The sequence below is a fragment of the Desmodus rotundus genome, chromosome 2 (genome assembly GCF_022682495.2).
Source record: "Desmodus rotundus isolate HL8 chromosome 2, HLdesRot8A.1, whole genome shotgun sequence".
NCBI classification, from domain to species: Eukaryota; Metazoa; Chordata; class Mammalia; order Chiroptera; family Phyllostomidae; genus Desmodus; species Desmodus rotundus.
The window spans coordinates 28,196,048-28,220,323 of record NC_071388.1 but is presented as its reverse complement, the minus strand read 5'-3'; positions in this window follow the sequence as shown (position 1 = coordinate 28,220,323).

Here is a 24,276-nt window from a genome sequence, read left to right as displayed (position 1 = left end):
TGCATTCACTGAAGCATGTAGAAAGTCTGTAGGATGAATGACTGGGCTTTATTTCTATGAATTACAAGGATTCTGGGAGGAAAGGTCTCAACTTTGTTTCCAAAAAAATTACAAAAACCTTGGAAGATTGGAATTATTCCAAGAGCTGTTAACCGTCTGTGCTTTGGAATGAATATTGGCTTTGATCATGTATATTTATGCCCAAATAGGATGGGACAAGGTAAAAATCTGAAGAAAAAACAATAACAAACAACCCTGTAGTGCAAAGTGTGAACCGCTTTAGTTCCAGCAAAAAGGTGGGACCAAGATAGCAGTAGGTTTAACAGGATAGCAATCAAAGGTCAAAGCACTGACAGCAGAAACAGTAATATCGACCGTGGTTATGGCCACTTTTGACACGCTTGACATGGGACATTGATAGATACTCTTACTGTAAATTCTACTCCTTTGAAACTTGGCCATTTACAGATTTGGAATAGATGATACAAGAGCAGCACCAACTCACGTGTGCCTTCAGGAGACCTTGACATTATATTTTTTACTTTTATTATCAGTAGAAATCGGAAACTTCCTAATCCAGAACAGGAGAAATAGGATATTAAAATAGCAGTTACATGTGTTAGAACACTCGTAGGAGGGGCCCGATCTTGCTGAAATGATGAAACTGTTTTGAAAGTATTTGAAGGAGCTGGTTTTCTTACAAATGGAAGATATAGAGCCACAGAAGCAGTGTGGCTGGCATTAATATCAACAGAATTTCAGGGCCTAGAAGAAATACATAGTGCCTTTTTTAAAAGTCTGCAGAGAAAAATGTACTTTACGTATGTTTTATCATACTTTTCTTATTAAGGAACATGCCAGAGACCTAAAATTTCTAATTGAGAAGGGAATGGAGAATTTTATAAAGAATCTGTTAAAGTGATGAATTCCAAAATCAAGAGCATAAAAATAGCCACTTTTTGTTGAGAATGAAAAGTGATTGAATTTAAGGAAGTATATTTGTACAGGAAGAGGAAAAGTAAAATGTGAGTGACATCATAACAATACACAGGTTTTGTGCCTGGGAAATACTAACAAATATCAATTGAGTAAAGAAAGAAATGGAGAATCTTAGCAGCCAAATCAGGTGTCTGAATAATTAATACTATTAATATTACAAACAACATAAGAAGGCCTCATTATTTAGATTTTCCATGATTCAACTATTTTGCCGTCTGAGACATTGATAACTATTAGCTACTTACAAAATGCTTTATATTTTCAAGTTTAATAATAGCAATTATTAACTTACTCCTGAAGCTTTTAAATTAGCATAATTTAAAAGTAAGGAACAAGTAAGGAACACACACATGGCCTTGCTATTTTTTCATGTTTTGGTGCAGGATTCACATCTTTTCCAGGGATATGTCAGGAGGTCGGCTGAGCTGGGAAAGAGAGAAGGAGAGAGAAAGAGGGAAAAGAAGAGAGAGGAGAGAGAGAGAGCGAGCGAGAGAGAGCACTATTTGTCAGGGCAGCAGGCCAAAAAATGAGAGTGAAACCTTTCATCACTTATTATAATGTTATAAGCAGCAAGACTGTAAAACTGGAGGAAACGTCTCCTTCTACTATTTCTTCCTAAAACAGTGCACCTGGCCCAGGGCAGGTGGGTCAGTGGTTATTGCACTGCTGAGGGACCTAAGAACAAAGGCCTCAGGAGGGCTAGATGAAAAAGAAGAGCTATGCAGGAACCGGGTATTGAGTCAGAGTGGAGAATGATGTCTTTAAGATTTTTCCCTCTTCCATCAGAAGGTCTCCGCGATATTATTCAAGTAACAAAATGTCAAAACACTATTGTTGAAGTTATTGAGAGGAAACCAAAATATACATATTTGGTTGCATCAAATTTAAACAAAGTTCAATACCTTATTATACATTTATTTTTTCTGATGATTTACTAAAAAATGATTTATATTGAATTACAGAACTGATGTTTGGTGATTACTATGAGAAGTGACTAGATAAAGCAAGTAAATTTACCACTTGTTTTTATTTGTTTATTTATTTATTTAGCATTTATTGGGTGTTTGAAGAATTGAAGACTGAACCCAAAATTGGATTGACTATCTGTGGTAAACACAATATTAAAAGATATCAAAGATACAATTTTACATACTGTATATTCATACTTTGTAGCTCTTTTTCTATAACAGTCCATACAAAGGCCTAAGTTATGTTTTCTTTTTAAAAGTAATTTTTCTGATGGTTAGAATTTCAATACATATAAATCTTCTGCAATATTTACCTCTGAGAGAATTCTTCCCTTGCTGTTGGTGTTAATTGCTCCTTTTCTTTCGATACGACCTACGTAACATGGCTTTATCATTGGGTCCTACCTAAGCCTACTCACTTTATAGGAGAGAAAACATAGTCAGTGTTCTATGTCAAAAACCCTTTGAAACTGGGTATATATCTAAGTCCTTAAATGATTTAAAGGTGAATTTGATATGATCATCTATCTATCAAGTTTTATAACATATTCTATACTTTACATTGGATATTTATCATCATTAACCAAGAACATTATTTCATGTTTTGTATTGTTTATCAAGGTAAAAGTTTTAGGATAATTAGAAATATATTTCTATTTTTAAATCAATATAAAAACAGTCTGAAAGAAGTTATTTTAGTAAGTATTTGTGATTTTTAATATATACATGCACAGGGTGAGGCAAAAGTAGTTACACAGTTGTTTGTATGGAAAATAATACAGTAATTAATACATAATAATCTAAGAATAAACCATGTTTCTTGTGCTCACAACTGTAAGTCTTCGTTTGCCTCACCCTGCATATAAAAAACTAAGCCATTATTCACCTAACTCAGACAAAAATATAATTCTGGTCTTGCAAACAATATAATATAGACATATGTGTCTGATATTTCCTACTCAACCACTTTGAAATAGTAAATAAGGTACTGCATCATTGGCACTATTTTGAGAATTATTCTTTTGGAATTATTTTCACCAGATATTCTCAAGGATCTCTGGTATTTGCTTACTCACTCCAATGTGATAAATGTAGGTTTCTGTTGCTGAAAATAAAAAGTGATAAAAAAAAGTTGTTCTTGAATCAGTTTTTGCTGCTTTTATCCTCACCAGTCTGAGTTGTCCAAGGAAGTAGTCATCAAGTTTACCCCAGCTTTTGAAAAATAGCAATATCCCTATGCAAATCTATACCAATTAAATCCAAATAATTGGCAGTACGGTTAAGAAACTGATATTTAAAAACATAAGGTGATTTAAATTTGCATTTATAGCTCAGACGTTCTGGTCTAGATCAATATACTGCTTACTTTTAGTATGGCAGCTCCCCCGAGAACTGGCTCAAGTCCTCTTAAGATTCTCTCTCTCATATTCGCTCCTATATTTTGGTTTCCTGGGATAACATCTAATAATACACATTATGGTTCAAATAAGGCAATCCTTTCATCCACAGCAAATTTTTCAGTAAGTATGGCCTCAATCATGCACTTTTTAAAAAACTGCATGTGCAGGAGCAGAAGTGGAGGGAGGAGGTGGGGAGGCACTCCTCACTATTGCCTACACACACACATTCACACTGATTACTTTATAGTAAGAAAATTGTCTCTCTTTTTTGAAATTGTAATCAGAATGATACATGCATCTTATACCACTATAACTAGCTGTGTGCACCTGCACCCAGATTTAAAATGACTTCACAGTTTTTCCCAACAGTATGTGGGTAATCAGTACACATTTGTTTTACTAAGGTATGTATAGTGACTTTTCTAAAAGAAAAGTTTCATGGTACTATCACTTAATTTAAAAAAGCCAACACTGAAATTGATCCAGGACTATAAGGTAGGCTTTCTGAGGACCTTTGCAGGTGCCGAAGCAGAGGCATAGACACAGTAGTAAGTTCCCAAGGTTGTAGAGGTAAGGAAGGGGCAGAGTCAGCTTTCCAGCCTGCTGGTCTGCCTGCAAAGCCACTGTGTGCTAGTCTCTCGTGAGCTTTCCCTTGTGCAAACTGCTGGCGACTTCCCAAACCAGTGACTCTGTCCTGGCACTGAGCATCTTACTATGGGGAACTGAAATCCCAAGGAATTAAAAACAAATAATTAACATGCATATGATTTTTTTTTAATTTACCGACTAGTCTCTCATATGCAATTTAAAAATGGAGCCCAAGACTTCCTGGTGATATCCCTCTGCCATACAACTCAGAGATAATTTGTACTTGGCTATTGTACTCTTTTCCTCTCAAAATACCCTATATTTCTTTTTCTCCTTTTTTACAAATTATATTTATGTTTTATTAATAGCACCTGATCTTGTTGCATTATATTTTTATGACACATCCACTAATTTGCTTTTTGGAAATAGGTGGACTATGAATAAGCAAATACTTTTATTTATTAAAAAAATCTTAATCTATACATTACAATGATTTATTTTTAAAAATTAAGTCAATTATATAGAAGTATTTCCTATATTATGAAAAAGAACCAAAAAATAGAGAAAAACTTCCTGATGATGGAATTTTTTATTAGTTTTTTAAGTGGCTTCATGTCAGTTTACCATTGACTGATTTGGTCCTGTGGGTGAGCCAGGCTTTTTATATTTGCAAAAAATAGAGTTATATTTATGTTGACAATGTGGCAGGTTATTTTGAAAAATACATTGTTAATCTCAATTTGCTAAGGATGGAACTAAAATTCAGGAGTTTATTTGGTGTCAGTTCCTACAGCTCCTAAGTAACAAATTAGTGGCTGGGATAAAATATTTTCATTTTAGTCCCAATGTACTTCCCACATGAGGAGTGTAGGTAAATGACTCAGCTATTTTTTTCTGTGACATATATTTTTCAAAGACTGATACAGCACAGGGGGAATTTCAAAAAGGGTCCAGGATATAAATATTAGGTCAGAATCTATACAATGTCAAGCACAACTGAAGCAATGGTGGAGTTATAGATTGATGAATTGCATAAATGAAAGTTTAGACAAAAATACAGATGACTCGTCAAGACCTAGCCAAGGTTGCTGAGTACAACAGTGCAGGTGAATAATGGCAGTCCATTTTAAAGAAACAAAGTTAACAAATGCCACCCTTCTTTACCCTTAAATACTCAGTGTTTGAAAATTCTCAATTTTGAGAATTATTAACATATATTTAACAAGGGGATCCTATATTCAGATTCTCAGCCAAAGTTAAGAACTTTGTTTTGTTTCAGAATTTATGTCTTACTACCTTAGAAAAGTCATTTATTTTCCTTTTTGACATAATATGTCATGTATCATAGATAGAAGAGTAAAAGCTTCACACAAATAATATGGTTAAAGTGTATGTCTTCCCCCAGTTAGCCCCAGTTATCTTCTTACAGTTTTATGTATGTCTGCCCTGTGGCTGATGTTTTCCATTGTCCAGATATTCACATGTAACCTCCTGAATTATATATAACTCTCTAAAATCAAGTGTGAGACAGTGAGTAAAATCCAGTTAAGTCATCAGTCAGCTTTAAAATATTTGTTTTATTACTGAGAGTTCAAGGATTTTGTGCCTCAAGGAAAATATTTGAAAAAGTGATAGCCAATATTGATATTTAAGCCTATGATAGATGAAAGCCACATTCTCTTAGTGAAGTTCTTGTTGATTAACTTGGATTTTATTTTGTTAGAAATGTTTAGATTAGTAATCTTGAATTCAGAACAAACATTAAAAATAAGAATAAATAGTAAACTAACCTCTTAATTGAGTTTAATTTCATGATATTTCAGAGTTTCCTCCTAGAAAAAAAATGTTTATGACCTCATTGAATTCTAAAATCCTTGAAATACCCTTCTAGTTTTCATGTTTGTTCACTGTCTAACATGACATCATATGTGGTAGCAACCAAAACATTTGCACTAAATTAATACCTATACTATTTACATCATTCTCAAAATACCATTCATCAATTATTATGTCTTTCATTGTTGTTAGCATATGTGTCTGTGTGCATATTAATAGTACACTTTCTCAGAAGTCTTATTAACATTTATGAAATATCAGGGGAACAAATGGTAGAGAAAAAACAAGAAGGGCTACCTACTGACAACAAAAGGAAATAATACCTTTTCAAATAAGAACAGATGACATCATTTCTGATAATTCCAGATACTTATATTGTAGCTGGTGACATTTGCAGCAGAAAGAAAGCAATTGTTTATAAATAAGGATGTAGTGCTGACACTTCTTATAATTTCTATATACATTAATTAAGAATTGCAAGTGAAAACAGCAGTTGAACTATGTTGGTTTACATATTTTAGCAAGTAATTTTGAATTTTGTTACAATCTTTTCCACTAATGTATTTTACTCATAATTGTATTTCTCTCTGAAACTCAATTCTCTCAAATGTGTATTCACCCTGAATGGTGATCACATTATTTTGAGGCACAATTCTAACAACATTTAATATTACAGATGTTTTATGCATTACATTTTATCAAGTTAGATATTTGTTAGTAATGTGCATTTACATAATTAAATTATACTCATGCCTACTATTAAAAATAACCACTAAGAAATATCTTATGATTCATAGTATCAGATATTGCCTATCATGCTAATATATTTAATGAAATTAGTCTTATTTAATATGTAATGAGACATCCAATAATGTCAGATGGTGTAGGATAGATCAACAAGTCCTGAGGGTATATTCATCATGTAGAAGAAGAATATAATTATAAATTATAATGATATTTAAATTGAGTTTCTCTAAGAAATGAATAAAACATAATTGCTGTTAAGTATATACTTCTAGTTAATGAAAGCTGTTTCATGAGAGGGAGAGAAAATGAGAGGATATTTTATAATAAGCACCAAAGGCAGGAAACTGAATTAAAATAAGGAAGGGGATTTTTGGCAGCAAATAAAGTGTTAGATCAAAATGACTCATAGAAATTCCAGTGATGATACAAACAATAGTTTACTTCTAGACGCTGAATAAGACTCTGGGTATATAAGTGGTTATATAAATGAAACGCAATGCTTGAGTGGAATTATTGCTGAGCAACAGACAAACTTCAGAAATGTTTGGGTACATCTCCTATCATATAAAATGATTATAGTGTCATGAAATTTCTTTTTCTCAAAAATATCCATGGACTGTGATGAAACCTTCAAATTGCAATGCTATATGTGTCATGATTTTCCTCAAATCAAAAATATGAATATTCTTCAATAAAAAAATAATAAATCTGTTATAAGAATTGTGGTTAAGGAGAATGCTGAGAAAGTTTTTCTCCCGGTGCCAAACTGGAAACAGTGCTGCTTCTGGGCCGGTCTTCTTTATTTCTACTGTTGAAAAACAAGTCATAGGTTCTTTTGCAATGTGAAGAGCAACTGTAGATTATTTTCACTCCGTATTTTTAAGCTTTTCTTTTGGATTCTAAAACAATGGCTTTGGAGTTTTTATAAATTTGGAAAAGCATTTATTCAATGCACTGATGATCACTTTTATGAAAGTACTGTTTTATAATACAAGATTTAAAGTTAAAAAAAACACATAGACACATCCCCTAAAGCAAGGGACATAAAGGAAAGAATAGGCAAATGGGACCTCATCAAAATAAAAAGCTTCTGCATGGCTAAAGAAAACAGCACCAAATTACAAAGAGAACCAACAGTATGGGAAAACATATTTGACAATGATACCTCAGACAAGGGCCTGATCTCCAAAATATATAAAGAACTCACATGACTCTACTCCAGGAAGACAAACAACCCAATTAAAAAATGGGCAAAGGACTTGAACAGACACTTCTCCAAGGAAGACATACAGAGGGCCCAGAGACATATGAAAAGATGCTCAGCATCACTAGCCATCAGAGAGATGCAAATTAAAACCACAATGAGGTATCATCTCACACCAGTTAGAGTGGCCAACATAAACAAATCAACAAACAAATGTTGGAGAGGATGCGGAGAAAAGGGAACCCTAGTGCACTGTTGGTGGGAATGCAGACTGGTGAGGCCACTGTGGAAAACAGTATGGAATTTCCTCAGAAAACTAAAAATGGAACTGCCCTTTGACCCAGCAATTCCGCTGCTGGCATTATACCCTAAGAACCCTGAAACGCCAATCCAAAAGAACCTGTGCACCCCAATGTTCATAGCAGCAAAATTTACAATAGCCAAGTACTGGAAGCAACCTAAGTGCCCATCATCAAATGAATGGATCAAAAAATGATGATACATTTACACAATGGAATTCTATGCAGCAGAGAGAAAGAAGGAACTTATACCCTTTGCAATGGTATGGATGGAACTGGAGAGAATTATGCTAATTGAAATAAGCCAGGCAGTGAGGGACAAATACCATATGATCTCACCTTTAACTGGAACATAATCAATAGAAGAAAAAAGCAAACAAAATATAACCAGAGACATTGAAATTAAGAACATTGTAACAATGGCCACAGGGGAGTGGGGAGGGGAGAGTGGGGAGAGGGGTCTATAGGAGCTACTATAAAGGACACAAGGACAAAATCAAGGGGGAGGGTAGAGGTGGGGGAGGGAGGTGGGACTGGCTGGGGTGGGGGGGAGGGAAGGGGAGAAAATGCAGACAATTGTAACTGAATAAAAATAAATTAATTAGAAAAAATAATAAAGTCAAAAAAAAAAGAAAGAAAGAAAAGAAAGCAAGCCATAAGATGAAAGGGAGAAGTCAACAGTTTTTTTTCCCCTTTCACAAAAATTGTTGTCCTTATGGCACTGATGAAAATCCATTACAGTTGGAGAAAGACTGAAAAAACCTTTCTGTTCATTCTGTGAGAAGAAATACATGCTAAGCCCAGCATTATAGCTGAAGTAGAACAAGATAATGATGACGGCCATGTATCCTATATTCAGGGTCACAGTGTCTTTCTAAAATCCAAGCTTAATCCAAGTAGGCTCAGCAGAAAGTGCACATGCTTTGTGTCAAAATAACCATCAAATACAGCAGGAAGCACTAAAAGAACCAGATATTTTCTTTGAGGTACCGTGCAAAGAGAAGACTAAATGCCAAGGGTGGAGCAGACATTGAGGAAAGAGCTTCTAGCTCAGTAACCCCCATCCTAAACACACTATGCTATTAAAGGAAGTATATGTCTGCGGAGCACTGAGGGTAACCGTAGTAACAATAAATCTTAAATATCCTTTGCTCCTGACTAGATGAACACCAACTCCATGCTAAAGTCCAAAATCATTTGCCTCACTCCCTGTGGCCCTATACAAGATGTCAGCATTGTAAAAAACATCAAGTCAATTAGCTAATGCCAATGTTCATGCCAATTACCAAGTGAATTTAGCATGTAAGTGTGACAAATGGTACTGTCAAGTCCTATTACTTGAAAGACTAGTTGTTGTTTATCTTGAAAACATGGATGTAATGGGTGGGATCTGCTTGGCTTGTAAAAGGCTGCGATTTCTTTCTGTCTTGGCAATTTCCTTTCAATTGAATATGATGAGCATTACATTCTGGTTAAATGCTTACTCAATAATAAAATCAGTTTCTTTTTGAATTCTACATTTTTGGAGAGGTTTTATACTAGTTTCTAAATTGAATGAACTGGATGATAATTAGTGTCCACAAAACAGTCAAGTAAAACCCTAAATTATATTTTAAAAAAGCCTTCCTTTTGTCTCTCTAATCTTTTGGAATACCAGGCAGATGAACCACCCTCTCTAAAGTCAAGATTTTACCATTAAAAGAAAAAAAAAACCATAGGAAGTAAAGCTGTAAAATCCAATTAGGATCATTGATTGTTTGAAAATATGGGAAGCAAGGAAGGTTGCCTGCTGGTTGGGCTCTTAATAAGCTTATCAGCTATTATCTGGGAGGCGGGGGAGAGACAGAAAACTACTTGAACTACAATAAAAAATGTTTAAAAAATAAGCTATTATCTTTCTATCACATTTGGAATGGGTATATGAAAATCCAGTCTTACAATAGACTAAGGACAGTTCTCTTAATTTGTATGAATTCACATAAATATCCCCCCTCAAAGATAGGTGAGAACACAACTTCTTTAGCTGGTAATGAATTACCTGCTCTGCTTGAAGATATGTTGGCATATGTGCCCGGTAGATTAACCCTGAATCTGCTTCACATCTTGGCCCATATTTCACCTCCAGGAGTCTCTTATCATTCATACAATTTGTAGTGAGGAAGCAGGCATGACGAAGGAACCTGATCATGGAGTGATTGAAAATTTGGGTAAAGGCTGTGTCCTCATAAGAAGGTAACAGGATGGGGGGGGGGGTAGCTGAAATAAGGCAAATAAACAAAGTATTAAGCTGACGAATAAGGGAAAGACAACAAGAGTGTTATTAATTTGCATTTTTCTTGGCTCATGCATGGAAAATTGTAACTGTGGAAATTATAATGGTGGGAAATTGTAACCCACTCCACCATTCTTTTGACATAGTTTCTGTAAGTGCTGACTCCGACAAATATGTAGCTTGTAGACCAACAACAGGTTTGTTTAAGAATCCTAGGAACTAACTACTCAAAAGATATAGACTCTGATCTTCAGGCATCCCAGCTCTGGGAGATTTGCAGACTTTCATCCATGAAGCCAGGATGATGAGAAGCCAGGATGGCTAAACCAGGATGATGTACACCGAACCATCACTTGCCTCATCAGAATGGACTGTGTTTATCTACAGGTGGAAACTTTTTAACCACCTTCCTTGATCTCTTTGTTCTGTTCTCTCTCCCTTATAAAAGTTTCTGCCTCCACTGGGAAGTGGAGATAAACTTTAAGACCTGAGGCCCCCATCTTCCCAGGACATGGGCTTTGAGACATGTCCCCTATCTTCCAGATGGTTGGCACCTGAAAATAAACCGCTTTCTTTTACATCAGCACCTGCCTCTCAAGTATGGGCTTTCATAGCAGCAGGCAAATCAACCTGCTTTTGGCTATAAAATCAGCCTTTCAGATTTGGATCATCAAAGCTTGTGCCACTGAGGAGCTGCCCAGGTTTTGGAGTTATCCACCTGCCTTTCTCACCAATTAATAGTAGTCATTTAAATGCTTCTTTTCCCTTTGCAGAATTACTCCAAAGCGCATTTCCAGTTTACAGCCCCCAGGCATGGAGATGGCTACTGCATGGAATTCAACTACCTGCCGATTATGCTCTTTTGATGAAGGAAGTACATTAAGGTCCACAAGATCATGACATTGAGGGATACTGTGACTAAGGAAAGCTGACTATCACCACCTCCCATAGCTGTGGGAAAACTAAGGACATTAGAAACCCATCCAAAGGGGTTGTTGCTACTGACACTACTTGAAGCCTTTTCAGTAAAGGTAAGCTAGGAGAAGATGCACTGGTGTACTGAGAAGATGAGGGAGTTCCCCACTGATTTCCATTAGCAGTTAGTTGCAGCTCAGAAGTCACTGGCATGGACCTCGGGACACATCAAAATCATGCTCTAATCTTTTCAATCTTTGTCTGGGTTCTCCTGCAGACTACCCAAACCCAAGGTAGGATGGAAGAATGGCAAGGAGAGAAATTACCCTAATGCTGGCATCAGACACTTAGTTTTAGGATAATCTAGGGAAAGGGAAAAAAAGACTGCTAGACTGCCTGCTCAGATGGGACTCTTTAGTAAAGGGAATGATCCTTAACTCTGGTCAGTTTTTAAAAGGGAAAGACAAGAAAGGAAGAAGGGGTAACACATGCCACTGTTTCAAGAAGTAAAGATATTAGAAGGATTATAGAAAAGAACTGCAGGATGTAGGAGTTACAGAAAATAAGAAGAGTAGAAAAGCCTAGAAGGACAAAATTCTCAGCTATGAGATAATTGTCAAATGGCTCAGAACTGACAGATTGAGGGAAACTTTAAAGTGGAAAGTTGTGAGTCATATGTGTCAATAACTTTTCCTCATGCTAATTTACCCTTATCTCTTCTGATAGATACTGGTGTTACTTATTCTGCAATGTCCTCAGATATTCTTGCTTTCCATATGGTAGAGATCAGCACAGGTTGTTAGTATTTTGAGTCAACCTTCTGCGTTTTCCTTTTCAATCACTGTTCCCATACAAGTAGGTTCTCTTACTGAGAAAGACACAATCCTACTTTCTCTTGATTCTCCTATAAATCTCAGAGAATTTACAGCAGACATCTGAGGTGCAATTTAAAGATGATTTTATTCTGTACCCTGGATGGAGTGTCTGTGGAACTCTGGGGAAAAGCACTTGAGTTGGTTATTGTGCACCTTATTAAAAAAAAAAAAAAAGCAACAACAAAAGACAAAAATTCACCAGGAGCATGGTAGGGAGTTACAGTCTCATATTGTGTTGGAAAGACACCTTGATCTGAAATAAATGGAAACATCAGAGCCCTAGGGAATAATGATAAAGTTTAATTTGAGATATAGGACCAATAAAAATAGTCTACAAGAAGGACAGGTAATGGCTATATGTAAACCAGTATTTGTTCAGTTTTCAGGTAAAAGAAATAAAACTGGCTATTGAAAAATTAGAAAAACAAAGAATAACTTAAAAAGGGGCACTCACTTTATAATGCTCCCACACTTCCAGTAAAGAAGGATGATAAATTTAATAAAGATGGTCAATCACTCTAAGATTTGTAGACAATCTTAGCCACTAATCTCTGTAGTTCCTAACCCTGGAAATATTCTGAACTATTCTGACTTCTGAATTTGGTACCATTGTTTTCAATGGATCTTTGTAATTAATGTTTTCTCTGCAATCCCTCCCTCCCTCCTTTTCTTCCTTTCTTCCTTTTTTCCTTCCTTCTTCCCATCGTGTTCTCTAATGGACCAGTCTAAATTTTTATTTGCTTTTACTTATGAAGTCGTCCAGTATTTATGTCAAAGTACATCTCAAGATTTTGAAACTCTCCTACTATTTTATCTAATTATTAAACAACAAAAACATAGATAATTTTTTAGACTAATCCAGTATTATAGACATCAGATTCTAACTTTTTCATAAGAAACAAGATCACTGATTGAACAATTGCATGATAATTCCCCACATCGTCTGGTTTGGGCCCTAGAATGTGAAGAGGCTTTAGAAAAACTTTGGCAATTCCAAATTTTGAAAAACATGACCTTATTTGTCTGAATATTACAAATATGCAAGTTCATTATCTAAACTTCACAATAGCCTTTCCAGATATCACTAATTCATTATAGAGCTCACACATGGCACAGGGCACAATATTTCTAAAGGCAATGATTTTGCTAATCGAGCTGCAAATGATGCAATTCAAACATGACAGTCTTCAAACTTGGAAACTCTGCGTTTAATACACTGAGAAACTTTTCTTTAATGAGAAAATATGAGAGAAAATAGACAAATGGACTATAAAAGGAACTGAAAATAATTTGACAAGACTGGGAATTATCTAACAAAATAATTCCTACACCCTAGTCATTTGGTTGATTAGTGTTGTGTCCTAAAAAATAATCATCCGGATAAAAGGATTTTAAAGGTATTCGATTCTTACCATGCCTACCATTTTTAAAAATGTATTAAAGAGCTTGTGTTTGTCCACAGAATTTCTACAGGTTATACACAAAGTGAAGTTCTCACTGATCAGCTTTCCTAGGAACCAGATAACAGATGAATTTGATTGAACTAAAGCTTGTAATGTTAAGAGATACAATCTAGTTTTGATGTGTATGATGTCTGGATAGTCTGAAGTCTTTTCTTCTTCAAAAGCTGATACTCAGACAGTGGTAATGGGTCTTCTCTAAAAATAAATAAAATAAAAATATGTGAACAAACAAAAGAGAAACAAACTCATAGATACAGAGAGCATTTTGACAATTGTCAGACAGAAGAGGGGGTGAGGAGATGGGTAAAAGGGGGACGGGATTAAGAATGACAAGTGTAGCATAGAGAATGTAGTCAGTAATATTGTGACAACTACGTATAGTGTCAGGTGGGTACTAATTTATCAGACTTATCACCTCATAAATTACATAAATGTTTAATTCTAATATTGTACACCTGAAATTAATGTAATATTATACATTGACTATAACTGAAAAATGAAATAAATATTTTTAAAAGGGTACAAATTTCTACCCTAAAGAGTGTCAACCTAAAATTCAAATTTCAGCACAAATATCTCCAATTTGCATCCTTTTGTTATATACTTAGAATAATGTATCTTGTCTTTGAACTTTACAGGTAATTACTCATATATGTATGTTTGTGTATATGTATATATGTTAATGTCTATGTATGTTTGTATATAGATTATCAATAATTAAATATTAATTATATTTAATATAATTGTATGCTTTTACACTGAAACACAGTTCTATAAGAGCACATATCATTTGGGTTAACACAATGCCTAAAAAACCAAGTGCTTAATGAATATTTAATAAACAAATGGGTTTATAATAGATAATATTTTTCATGTTTTTAACACCAAACTTCTCTGACAATGGAGTTGTGACTATAGATAAAACTCCACTTCAAAACCGACAGCTGATTGTGACTTTAAGTAGACATTTTAAAGAAAAGTTCATTAGGTTGTCAATTCAAAATTGATTCTAAGAACTATCATTAAAATATATTAATGTTTACAGATGGTGAATATATTATATTTAATATAAGATATTGATATTTAATAGAAAAGCTCTCTTGTAGCTATTATTTTACATATATACTTCAAGTGGTGTATAATCATATAGAAAGAACAATTCCAACTCTTTCATAGTTTTCCTGTTCAAGCATCCATGCCCTTGTTCTTTCAAATGAACATCTGAAATAGAAAAAAGAAAAAAGTCCCAGCAGTGCAGGCTGACTTGTTTCCTCAGATAGAAGTAGACAGGAACTGACTTTTTCAACTTGTATTTAATGGTGAAAGCAAAATGTTCCTCTGTCAAGCTGAAGGTGGTAGAGGCTAAAGAGGCTTTTATCCATCTGAGTTCTGGGTCGTTTTTGTGTTAAGAAATCAACCTCTATTGTGGGAGGAAAGAAGCAACATGAGGTTTTTGTACTCCGGGGCATAAAGACTGTGATGGCAATCCAGTAAAGGTAGAATAAGAACAGAAAGGAAAAGTGACTGGACATCGGTTCTTTAAGGCAGCCTGAATCAGAGATCACCGTGAGAAAAATTTAAGGCTGGCCTTAGGGATGGAAATCTTCAGGCCTGTGGAGAGTTGAAAGGGGCAATAAGTATCAGCTTTGTGGAGACTGAGATGGCTGCTGCCGAAGGGAATTCATCTGAGCTCTGAGTGTAGGCAATCATCAGGCTCTGGACCCTTGTCTACTGAGTTCAACACAATGTTGAAAAGTCAGTATTTGAGGAAGCCCTCCCCAGCTCTATGCTCTGATGACTCCATCCACCAATATTACTACTGTGGGAAAAAAGTGAATGGAGGAAACATATGAACAAATAAATCATTGTTAAAATTTCCAGATTTAATGAAAGAATGAGTCTCCATATTTTAAATATCAACTTATTCCCAGCTCTCAGAAAATGTAAGATAAAAAATAAGGAAGGAAGGAGGGTGGGAAGGAGAATAGGAAGGAAAGAAGGAAGGAAGGAAAGAAGGAGTCAGGTTAAAGCACAGCATCATAAAAAGTCAAAATATCTGAAATGAGTAAAACATCCTATATTATTTCATAAATATATACAATAAATAAAATGAACAAAAAATAAACATCACAATAAAAGAAGTCATGATGATATTCTTTAAAAGATTTATTTATTTATAGAAAGAGTAGAAGAGATGGAGAGAAATATCAGTGTGCAAGAGAGAAACATTAATCAGTTGCCTGGGGACCTGGCCACGTGCCCTGACTGGGAAGCGGCATTTTGGTCTGTGGGACAACACCCAGTCCACTGAGCCACACCAGTCAGGGCATGAGGGTGTTTTTAGTCACATTGTATCTGAAGGACAACGGAGTAATAGCTTACACATTTCAATAATAGATGATGTCATTCCCACTAAATCCCATGAGTGGGGACACATACAAATCCCTCCCTCCCACACACACTCATTGGGAAACGAATATGAGGAAGTGTGCGACCACTGTGATCACCGTTAATAAGTACTTCTTGAACAAAAGAGTAATGCAAACATAATTTTTTAAATTAAGAAATTTTTGTGAAAGTATATTATTTAAAAATAAATACATAAAAGAACATATCAACATAATTATAAAAGTATCTATGCTAGTTGCAATTTTTAAATTGTAATAATACATACACACGAGGTGAAAATATGCTATCATTTCATAACTTGCAAAATAATCACTATTATTTATTTTATAGTATATTCCTGAATTTTTACACCAGTTAAGTACTGTAAAACACTGTAATTCATGACAATTTTTTATTGCTACCTTTAAATATTTTTGCAATTATCAACAGTATTGAAATAAACAGTTTGTAATTATTGCAAGTACTTTCATATAACATTTTTACATGTATACATGCTTATTAGATTATGTCTTATATCTTTATAAACAGCATATTATTAAATTGTTTCAAATGGTTATAGCATACTATATATTCCATAAAATGATTGATTTTTTACCAAACTGTGCCATAATTGTGTTGTTAATTTTTTGTTAACATTAATAAATTTGGTAGTTAAAAAATATTTTAATTATTTTAAATTAGGTAGTTTACTTATATTTGCCTTTATGTCTTTATTTACTATTGTGTTTTTTAAAATGTATGACCCACTTTTACATGTAGTCATCTCATTTTTCTTGATTTGTTGCTCTTTTTTGCTCATGAAATTGTCACTTTGTCTTTTTAAAATATTGTCCTTGGTAAGGGATCTTTCAGGCTTATTTGTAGTACCTTTTGAAGTTGATTTTTTAAAATGTGAAATTTTCCCTTATGTTACTATTGTCAGAGTCAGGCAAAGAAAGGCTCTACAAAATTCTAATTTTAGAAATGTTCTACCATAATTTTTCTACAACACTTACTGTTTGTTAGCTGTTTCAGTTGTTGGTGGATATCTAAATATAAATCATTTAATCTTCAATTTAGAAATTAAAGAAATAGAAATAATAGTGCAAGGAATTGATCTAATTTTCCTTTCTTTTATATAGTAATAAGTATAAGTAATTTAAAACCCAATTTAAACTGTTTAGTAATACAAAAGAACATTGTTGGCTTACATCACTTAATAATCCAGCAGTGGGTCTGACCTCCGTCTGACCTTTCATCTCAGATATCAAATGACCTTCAACCTTGGGGTTCAAACAATGAAATCAGGACCTGGTATTTTTTAAGTTTTTACCTTTTTTTTTGTTTTGACATCATTTTCATGCTCATGTAAACTTGGCTAATCAATCTTAAGTTTAAAGTTCCCAATTTAAAATCCAAAGGAAAAGAGACGATGGTCTTTATAGTCTGAACAAAAGTCCTGGGATTAATTCTCATTGTTCTGTATTGAATGTAAAGCTCTTTCCCAAAGCAAACTTGGTCAGGTAGTGAGATGCTACTGAGTGGGCTTCGTCTCCCTCCTTAAACTGCATGCACCACCCTTTGAGCTACATGAGAGTAAAATCAGGAAAAAATGTAAGTAATTTTATGAGAGCAAGGAAAATGGATTTGAACAGCAAGGAAAACAATTATCCACTATTAGGAACTAATTATCCTATCACCCTTTTAGAATGCATTGAACCATCTCTAACACTGATTTGAAATGTCATTCAGCACAAGAGCTAAATTCTATGTGTTGGATTTCTTTCCCCAAACTCAGGGAAGCTGTTCTCCTTGGTGGGAATGTTGTTAATTCTGTTGCACACTGATATGATTGTATTGTTTGAATTGAAAAATCAACAAAATTACTTTATATAGTATGGATACTGGATGATATCAATGTACTGCTCATTTTCTTTAGCAGACACTGATCTTTTACATGTTGTTCTTTACCTGTCATGCAAAATTATGTTCCTTAAACGTCAATGGCTTCTACTGGCAGCACTGACACCTCTTTGCCTAAGACCATTTGCTGACTACAAAATCATTCTCAGCCATTGTATAAAGTAATCCAAAAGTGCAAGGGAGTTAATAACTTGAGGAACATTCCTCAAAAATCACAGATATTAGTTAATAGAAAAATAATTCAGATTACTTGCCCTAGAGTGGTACAACTCACTGTCAGATTACATTAACTTTCTCAGAATTTCCCAGTGGGATTAAGTCTTAGTTGCCTACAGCAGAGATCTACTCATTAACCATCTGTATTGGCTTCCTTCTCTTTGTTCCCTCTCACTCCCCCACTATCTTCTCAGTGCTTCCAGGAGTTACTTCCCAAATCAATTGTGTATCCCCAAATGATTATCAGCTTCTGTGATAATCCAAACTAACACTGCAAGACTTTGTCTGTCAAGGTCAGTCAAGATTGCATTATATAATTTTTGCACATACCTGAAGTATTGTATAACCCGTAGTACATAAATTTATGTTAGTGACCTCTTACCCATGAATATCCTGCAAGTGTGCAACAAGTAATGACGTCTATGGACCCACATGGTGTAATATCTTCAATTTCCCTTTAGTTCTCCTTTAGAAGAATATCAAAAGGAAAACTACATAATTTGGAAGTTGATAAAGCAGTTCTCACTTAATAGTGAGGTCTTAATAGTGGGAGATACAAGTGCCAGCTCTTATATAAAATACATTCATAATGGCTCCTGTCTCAACATCCTGCTTTTGGAAGCACCAGTCTCTGGTTTATATCTATTCTTGCACTGTCTCTGTGAAATAAATTGTTTTAACTACTAAAATTTAAAAATTAACTTTAATATATAGTATGCATGTTTAAGTACTTTCTTTTCAACAATTTTGGCTATTTCAAATACCTATCACTCCATATTAGTCTAATAATAAATTCATCAAGTTAAAAATAACAAAAGTAAGCCTATGAAGATTCTGATTGCAACTGTATTAATATTATGTAACAAATACAGAGTAATGAAAATCTTTACTTTTAAAACTTCTTATCCAGCCTCATGCTACCTTTCTTCCTTTGTTCGCATTGTGTTTTATGTTATTTAATGGCATTCTTGGTATATGTCTACATTAGTTCTTGTAAAGTATTTTGGATTTGTTATTATTATATCCTTTTTCTCCCATTTTCTAACAGAAAGGTGTTTACATTAATCAATCTAAGCTATTACTCCTGTGATCCCTTCTTCAAATCACCAAAGAACTGATTTGACACACAAAGAAATGTTAAAATTTTATTTCCAATTTTACCACCTTTTGTATATATGCACAGTCCCCATGATTACAGAAGAAAATTCCAGGGGGTTAAAGGTACTTATGCATTTTCTTTTGGTTCATTCATTCCAGTTGAAGAATTTACCCTTTTAAGCGTATTAGCAGCCATCAACCATAAATAAGCATGTGTTCTGCAATATTATCAGTGAGTCAGCCAAAGAAAGGAATTTGAGCAAGTTCAGGGAAGCATTTGGTTTCTGATTTTTTAATGTGAGCTGGAATGTCCCTATAGAAAAAGAAATGTCAGCTGCTGAAATGTCATGTTATTTTGGTTTTATGCTATTCAAGGAGAGAAGACCATGACTAAAGCAGGGAGTAATCAGGAGTTTAACAAGTAAGGCAGGCCACCTTAGAGTTTTTGCTGCCATGTTCCTTTTACTGTTAGGAGGGATCTGCTGATAAAGCAAGTAGCTTTCTAGAGACCAGGCTCCACGACTGCTGTGTTTCAGAGTGCAGTCCTTAACTTGGGAATGGTAACAACCTTTCAGACTTAACTGAGCATCTGAAAGAGTTGTCCACCTATGTGTCAGAGATCTGATGCCCAAGAAACTAAGGAAATGCTGCATAAGCTCTGTGGCTGCTTTGGAGATTGTTTAGAATACAAGTTCTAGCAATGTTCTACCTCGTCCCTTGAAAGACAAGGTTCAAATCAAACCTTGAGAAAATCAAACCTTGAGAAAATCAAATCTCAATAATTTTAAGAATTCCCTTCCTCTCCACTGATAGCTTGAACGTACATTAAACAAGTAAGATGCATTATTTTATTTTACACACATTGAGCAAAGTATCTTGTTTTGGGTCTATTTTTTTATTTTTTAGGATTTTATTTTATTTATTTATCAATTTTTATTGTTGTTCAAGTACAGTTGTCTCCATTTTCCGACCGCTACTTTTCCCCCCTCACCTCCCACCTCTCACCTTCAATCCTTCCCCCATTTGTCGTTGTCTATGGGCCCTTATACATGTTCCTTGATGACCTTTTCCCTTCTTTTCCCCATTATCCCCCTTCCCCTTGCCTCTGGTTACTGTCAGTTTGTTCTTTATTTCTACATCTCCAGTTACATTTAGCTTGCTTATTTGTTTTGTTGATTAGGTTCCACTTATAAGTGAGATCATATGGTATTTGTCTTTCACCACCTGGCTTATTTCACTTAGCATAATGCTCTCCAGTTCCATCCATGCTGTCGCAAAGGGTAGGAGCTCCTTCTTTCTTTCTGCTGTATAGTATTCCATCGTGTAAGTGTACCACAGTTTTTTGATTCACTCATTTATTGATGGGCACTCAGGTTTCTTCCAGCACTTGGCTATTGTAAATTGTGCTGCTATGAACATTGAGGTGCATAGGTTCTTTTGAACTAGTGCTTCAGGATTCTTAGGAGATAATCCCAGCAGTGGAACTGCCAACTCAAAAGGCAGTTCCATTTTTAGTTTTTTGAGGAAGTACTATACTGTCTTCCACAGAATCTGAACCAGTTTGCATTCCCACCAACAACGTGCTAGGGTTCCCTTTTCTCTCCAACCTTGCCAGCACTTATTGTTTATTGATTTGTTTATGATGGCCATTCTGACTGGTGTAGTGGTATCTCATTGTGGTTTTAATTTGCATCTCTCCAATGCCTGGTGATGCTGAGCATCCTTTCATATGTCTCTGAATAGAACTTCATCAACATAAATAGCTTCTGCATGGCTAAAGAAAACATCAGCAAAATGAAAAGGGAACCAAGCATATGGGAAAATACATTTGTCAGTGATACCTTTGACAAGGGTTTGATCTCCAAAATATATAAAGGACTCACATGACTGCACTCCAGGAAGACAAACAACCCAATTAAAAAATGGGCAAAGGACCTGAACAGTCACTTCTGTTTTGGTTTTAACTAACTTCATTCAAATATAGTCTTTGTATACTTCATCTGAGGCCCAGGCCGTGTGCCTGCCCCTCCCTCTCCTGCCCTTGTCAGTCAGCATTTACTCTGGATATGGGTTTGCATCCCGTGACTACACTATTTCTGCAAGCATCACAGTCCTGCTCCCCTAGTTCTCACAGGAGCCTGTTAACATGATATCATGCACAAAACCATCTACTACTAAGAGACATGTTTTTGACAAAGGAAGTGATAAATGGTTGCATAACCTTAGGATCTGTTGGCTTTTTAAATATATTTGAGCACTCAAATACAACTGATCTAGTATAGAACATGAGTGAGGTCCAAGATTAGATCTTCATCTTCAAGGAAAAGCAATGAAGGTTTCACTGAATTTAAAGCCACAAGTAATAAGCTGGCTATGTTGAGGTTCTCAATGCCAATAATCCAGCAGGCACAGAAAAATTACTATATTGGCAGGGATAATTGAACCTTATTTCCATCAGTTTTTCCATCAGGAGCCAGTATTGTTGATAGACAGCAGAAGTAGGGGAAAATATGCCCCAACACAGAAACTAAGTGGCAAATATGTCATTAGAGCAATCCTAGCTTGACAAGCACGGGTAAATGGACTCAGATCCCTTGATGATGAAGACAAACAGCACAGACCGTTTGAAATGCTGGCTGAGGGTATAAGTAAGTGAAAGTGGGAGATAAAGAAGAGAGATGAATACACTGACAGACAAATGCAGCAATGCAGGCTTGTCCCCACAATCCTCTCACCTTATATCTGTTCAGAGACTGGCATGAACCTTCCCCTTTGGTGCAATTCTGTGATGTATTAGACTTCATAGAGGATAAGGATGTATTTGAATTGTGTGAGAGTACTTAGGAAATCTCTTGTGCATTATTTAAGATACACTTGCCCTCACAGCTTTCTTAGTTAGGCAGTGGAGTCTATAAGCAGTTCCATGGCCCATGTAGCAAGTTACTGTTGCTTCTACCCTGGAGCTTTGCTGTTAATAGTGAAGGGGAGACCCGAAGAACAGCATATGTATTTCTTAAATAAGATATTTTTTGCCCATGAAGACAACTTTTGAACAATGGTGTATGATTTTTTTTTCCTTCATTTTCTGGAGCATCAGTCCTAAGGCATGTTTTATTTTACCCTTTGGGAGACTCTGTTAGCATGAACAAGCATCTGTTGGCCGACTGCAATACGCATCTTTGCGTTGGCTTTCCCTCCTCTCCTGCTTCACACAGGTCCCTCTCACTCTCACTCTCTCGATCACATTTTACAATAAAGTCCTGTCAAACTCGGCTTTCTTGGGAACTCAGGCTCCTGCAGACTCCAGAACACACTCATTGGGAGTAGTTTTGGGGGTGATATTTTCTTCTTTAAACCATGAAAGAGAGTGTTGGGGTGCTCCTGCCTAAGTCCATGTGGTACATAAGAGTTTAGGTGGTTCTACAGCTCAGGGAATGCACTTCACATGCCAAGCTTAAAACTGACAATTTCTTTACACTGTTCAGGGTGCCTATTGACCAACCTTCAACAATCACAACTTCTACCTCAACTTTCTGGTCAGTGGGCTCTGATGCAGTTCCAGGCATTTGTTTCCTCTGTACCCTTGTCTACAAGGATTCAACTTTCTCTAAGATCAGGCTACTTGCTCTTCTGCAATTCTTGGCAGGACTCAGAGATAACTTAGCATAATTGCCATGAACATAGCCTTTAAACATTTAAGAACTCTTTAATCTCTTGGGATAATAAAGCCTTGGTTACTTTTATTCTTTCCTGAGCTGCTTAACGTGAGGTGGGAGGACAGTCAATCTCTCATCTTCCTTACTTCCAAAATTTTGCAAAAGTATAATATTTATTTATTTTTGGTGAGGGGAGAAAAGTACTAGACTTGGAAACCAGATATAATATTGACTTTTATATTTATGTCTTAATAACTGTAGGTCTTCATGCAGGCCTAAGCCTTAGTTTGCTCATCTTTAATTTGGAAATAATATCTGCAAAGCAAAATTGCTGTGAGGATGACAACCAACAATATTTGTGATAACAAGTTGTTGAAAATGTATAAAAGTATAAGAACTTTAGATACTATGGTTATATGATATTCATGTCAACATAGCATTGGCTATACCTAAACAATTTTTATCAAAGAACAAATGCATTTGATGTAACATAATGCCAGAGTCTACCTCTGACTCATGCAAAATGGCTAAAAATGAGCACCCGCATCTCACCGAACAAGGGTCAGAAAAGGAAGCGCTCCTGACAGAGTTAGGTTTGACTTTTCTATTCCTTGTGCAGATCATCTAAGTATCAATACATTATGTCACAGAACACTAATACGTAGTATTATAATGTCAAAATAACAAATGATATATACACGTTCAAGTAAAAAATAGAAATGTTATTCCTTATACTAAAAATTATTTTTCCTATCTGGTTGGATTTTAACTTTTACCTTTAGATTTATTTATCTACAAAATGGGAATGAAAACACCTACCTCAGATGGTTTGATTATTTTTTAAATAATTTCTCACACTTTGAAATGTAATAAATATTGAAGGAATGTTTACTAAATAAATGTCTATTGATATATTTAAAAACTATAAAGTACTAAGAAAATATAAAGTACAGTTAACTTTTAAAGTGTCTTTAATGCATTGCCCAAGATCAAAATATATTTCAGTAGGATTCTTAAATAATTGGACAACTTAAAACAAACTTCAAACATTACAATTTTTATTTCCACAGTTATTTCTCATCACGATATACCATATTTTCATTACGCTTGATCAATAAAGAATGTACAGAAACAACATTAGTAAAAGGGATTTGTCTCGTTTCATTACTGCTCACTACTTGAATGTAAGCTTTTATCCTCATTTCCTTTAAAAGCTTTAAGGGCAATCAAAGTATTCATGGATGAGAAATGAAGTGGACTGCACTCCTGAACTCTATGAAGGTGTCTAGAATTCCAGATGATTTGTGAATTGTAAGCAGCAGAGCTTGAAAGACAACTTTCTCCACCAATTAAGAAAGAAAGAATATGCCTTGTTTTCTATTATCTGCATAATTAAATTTGACATTTATATACAATGTTCAAACCACTG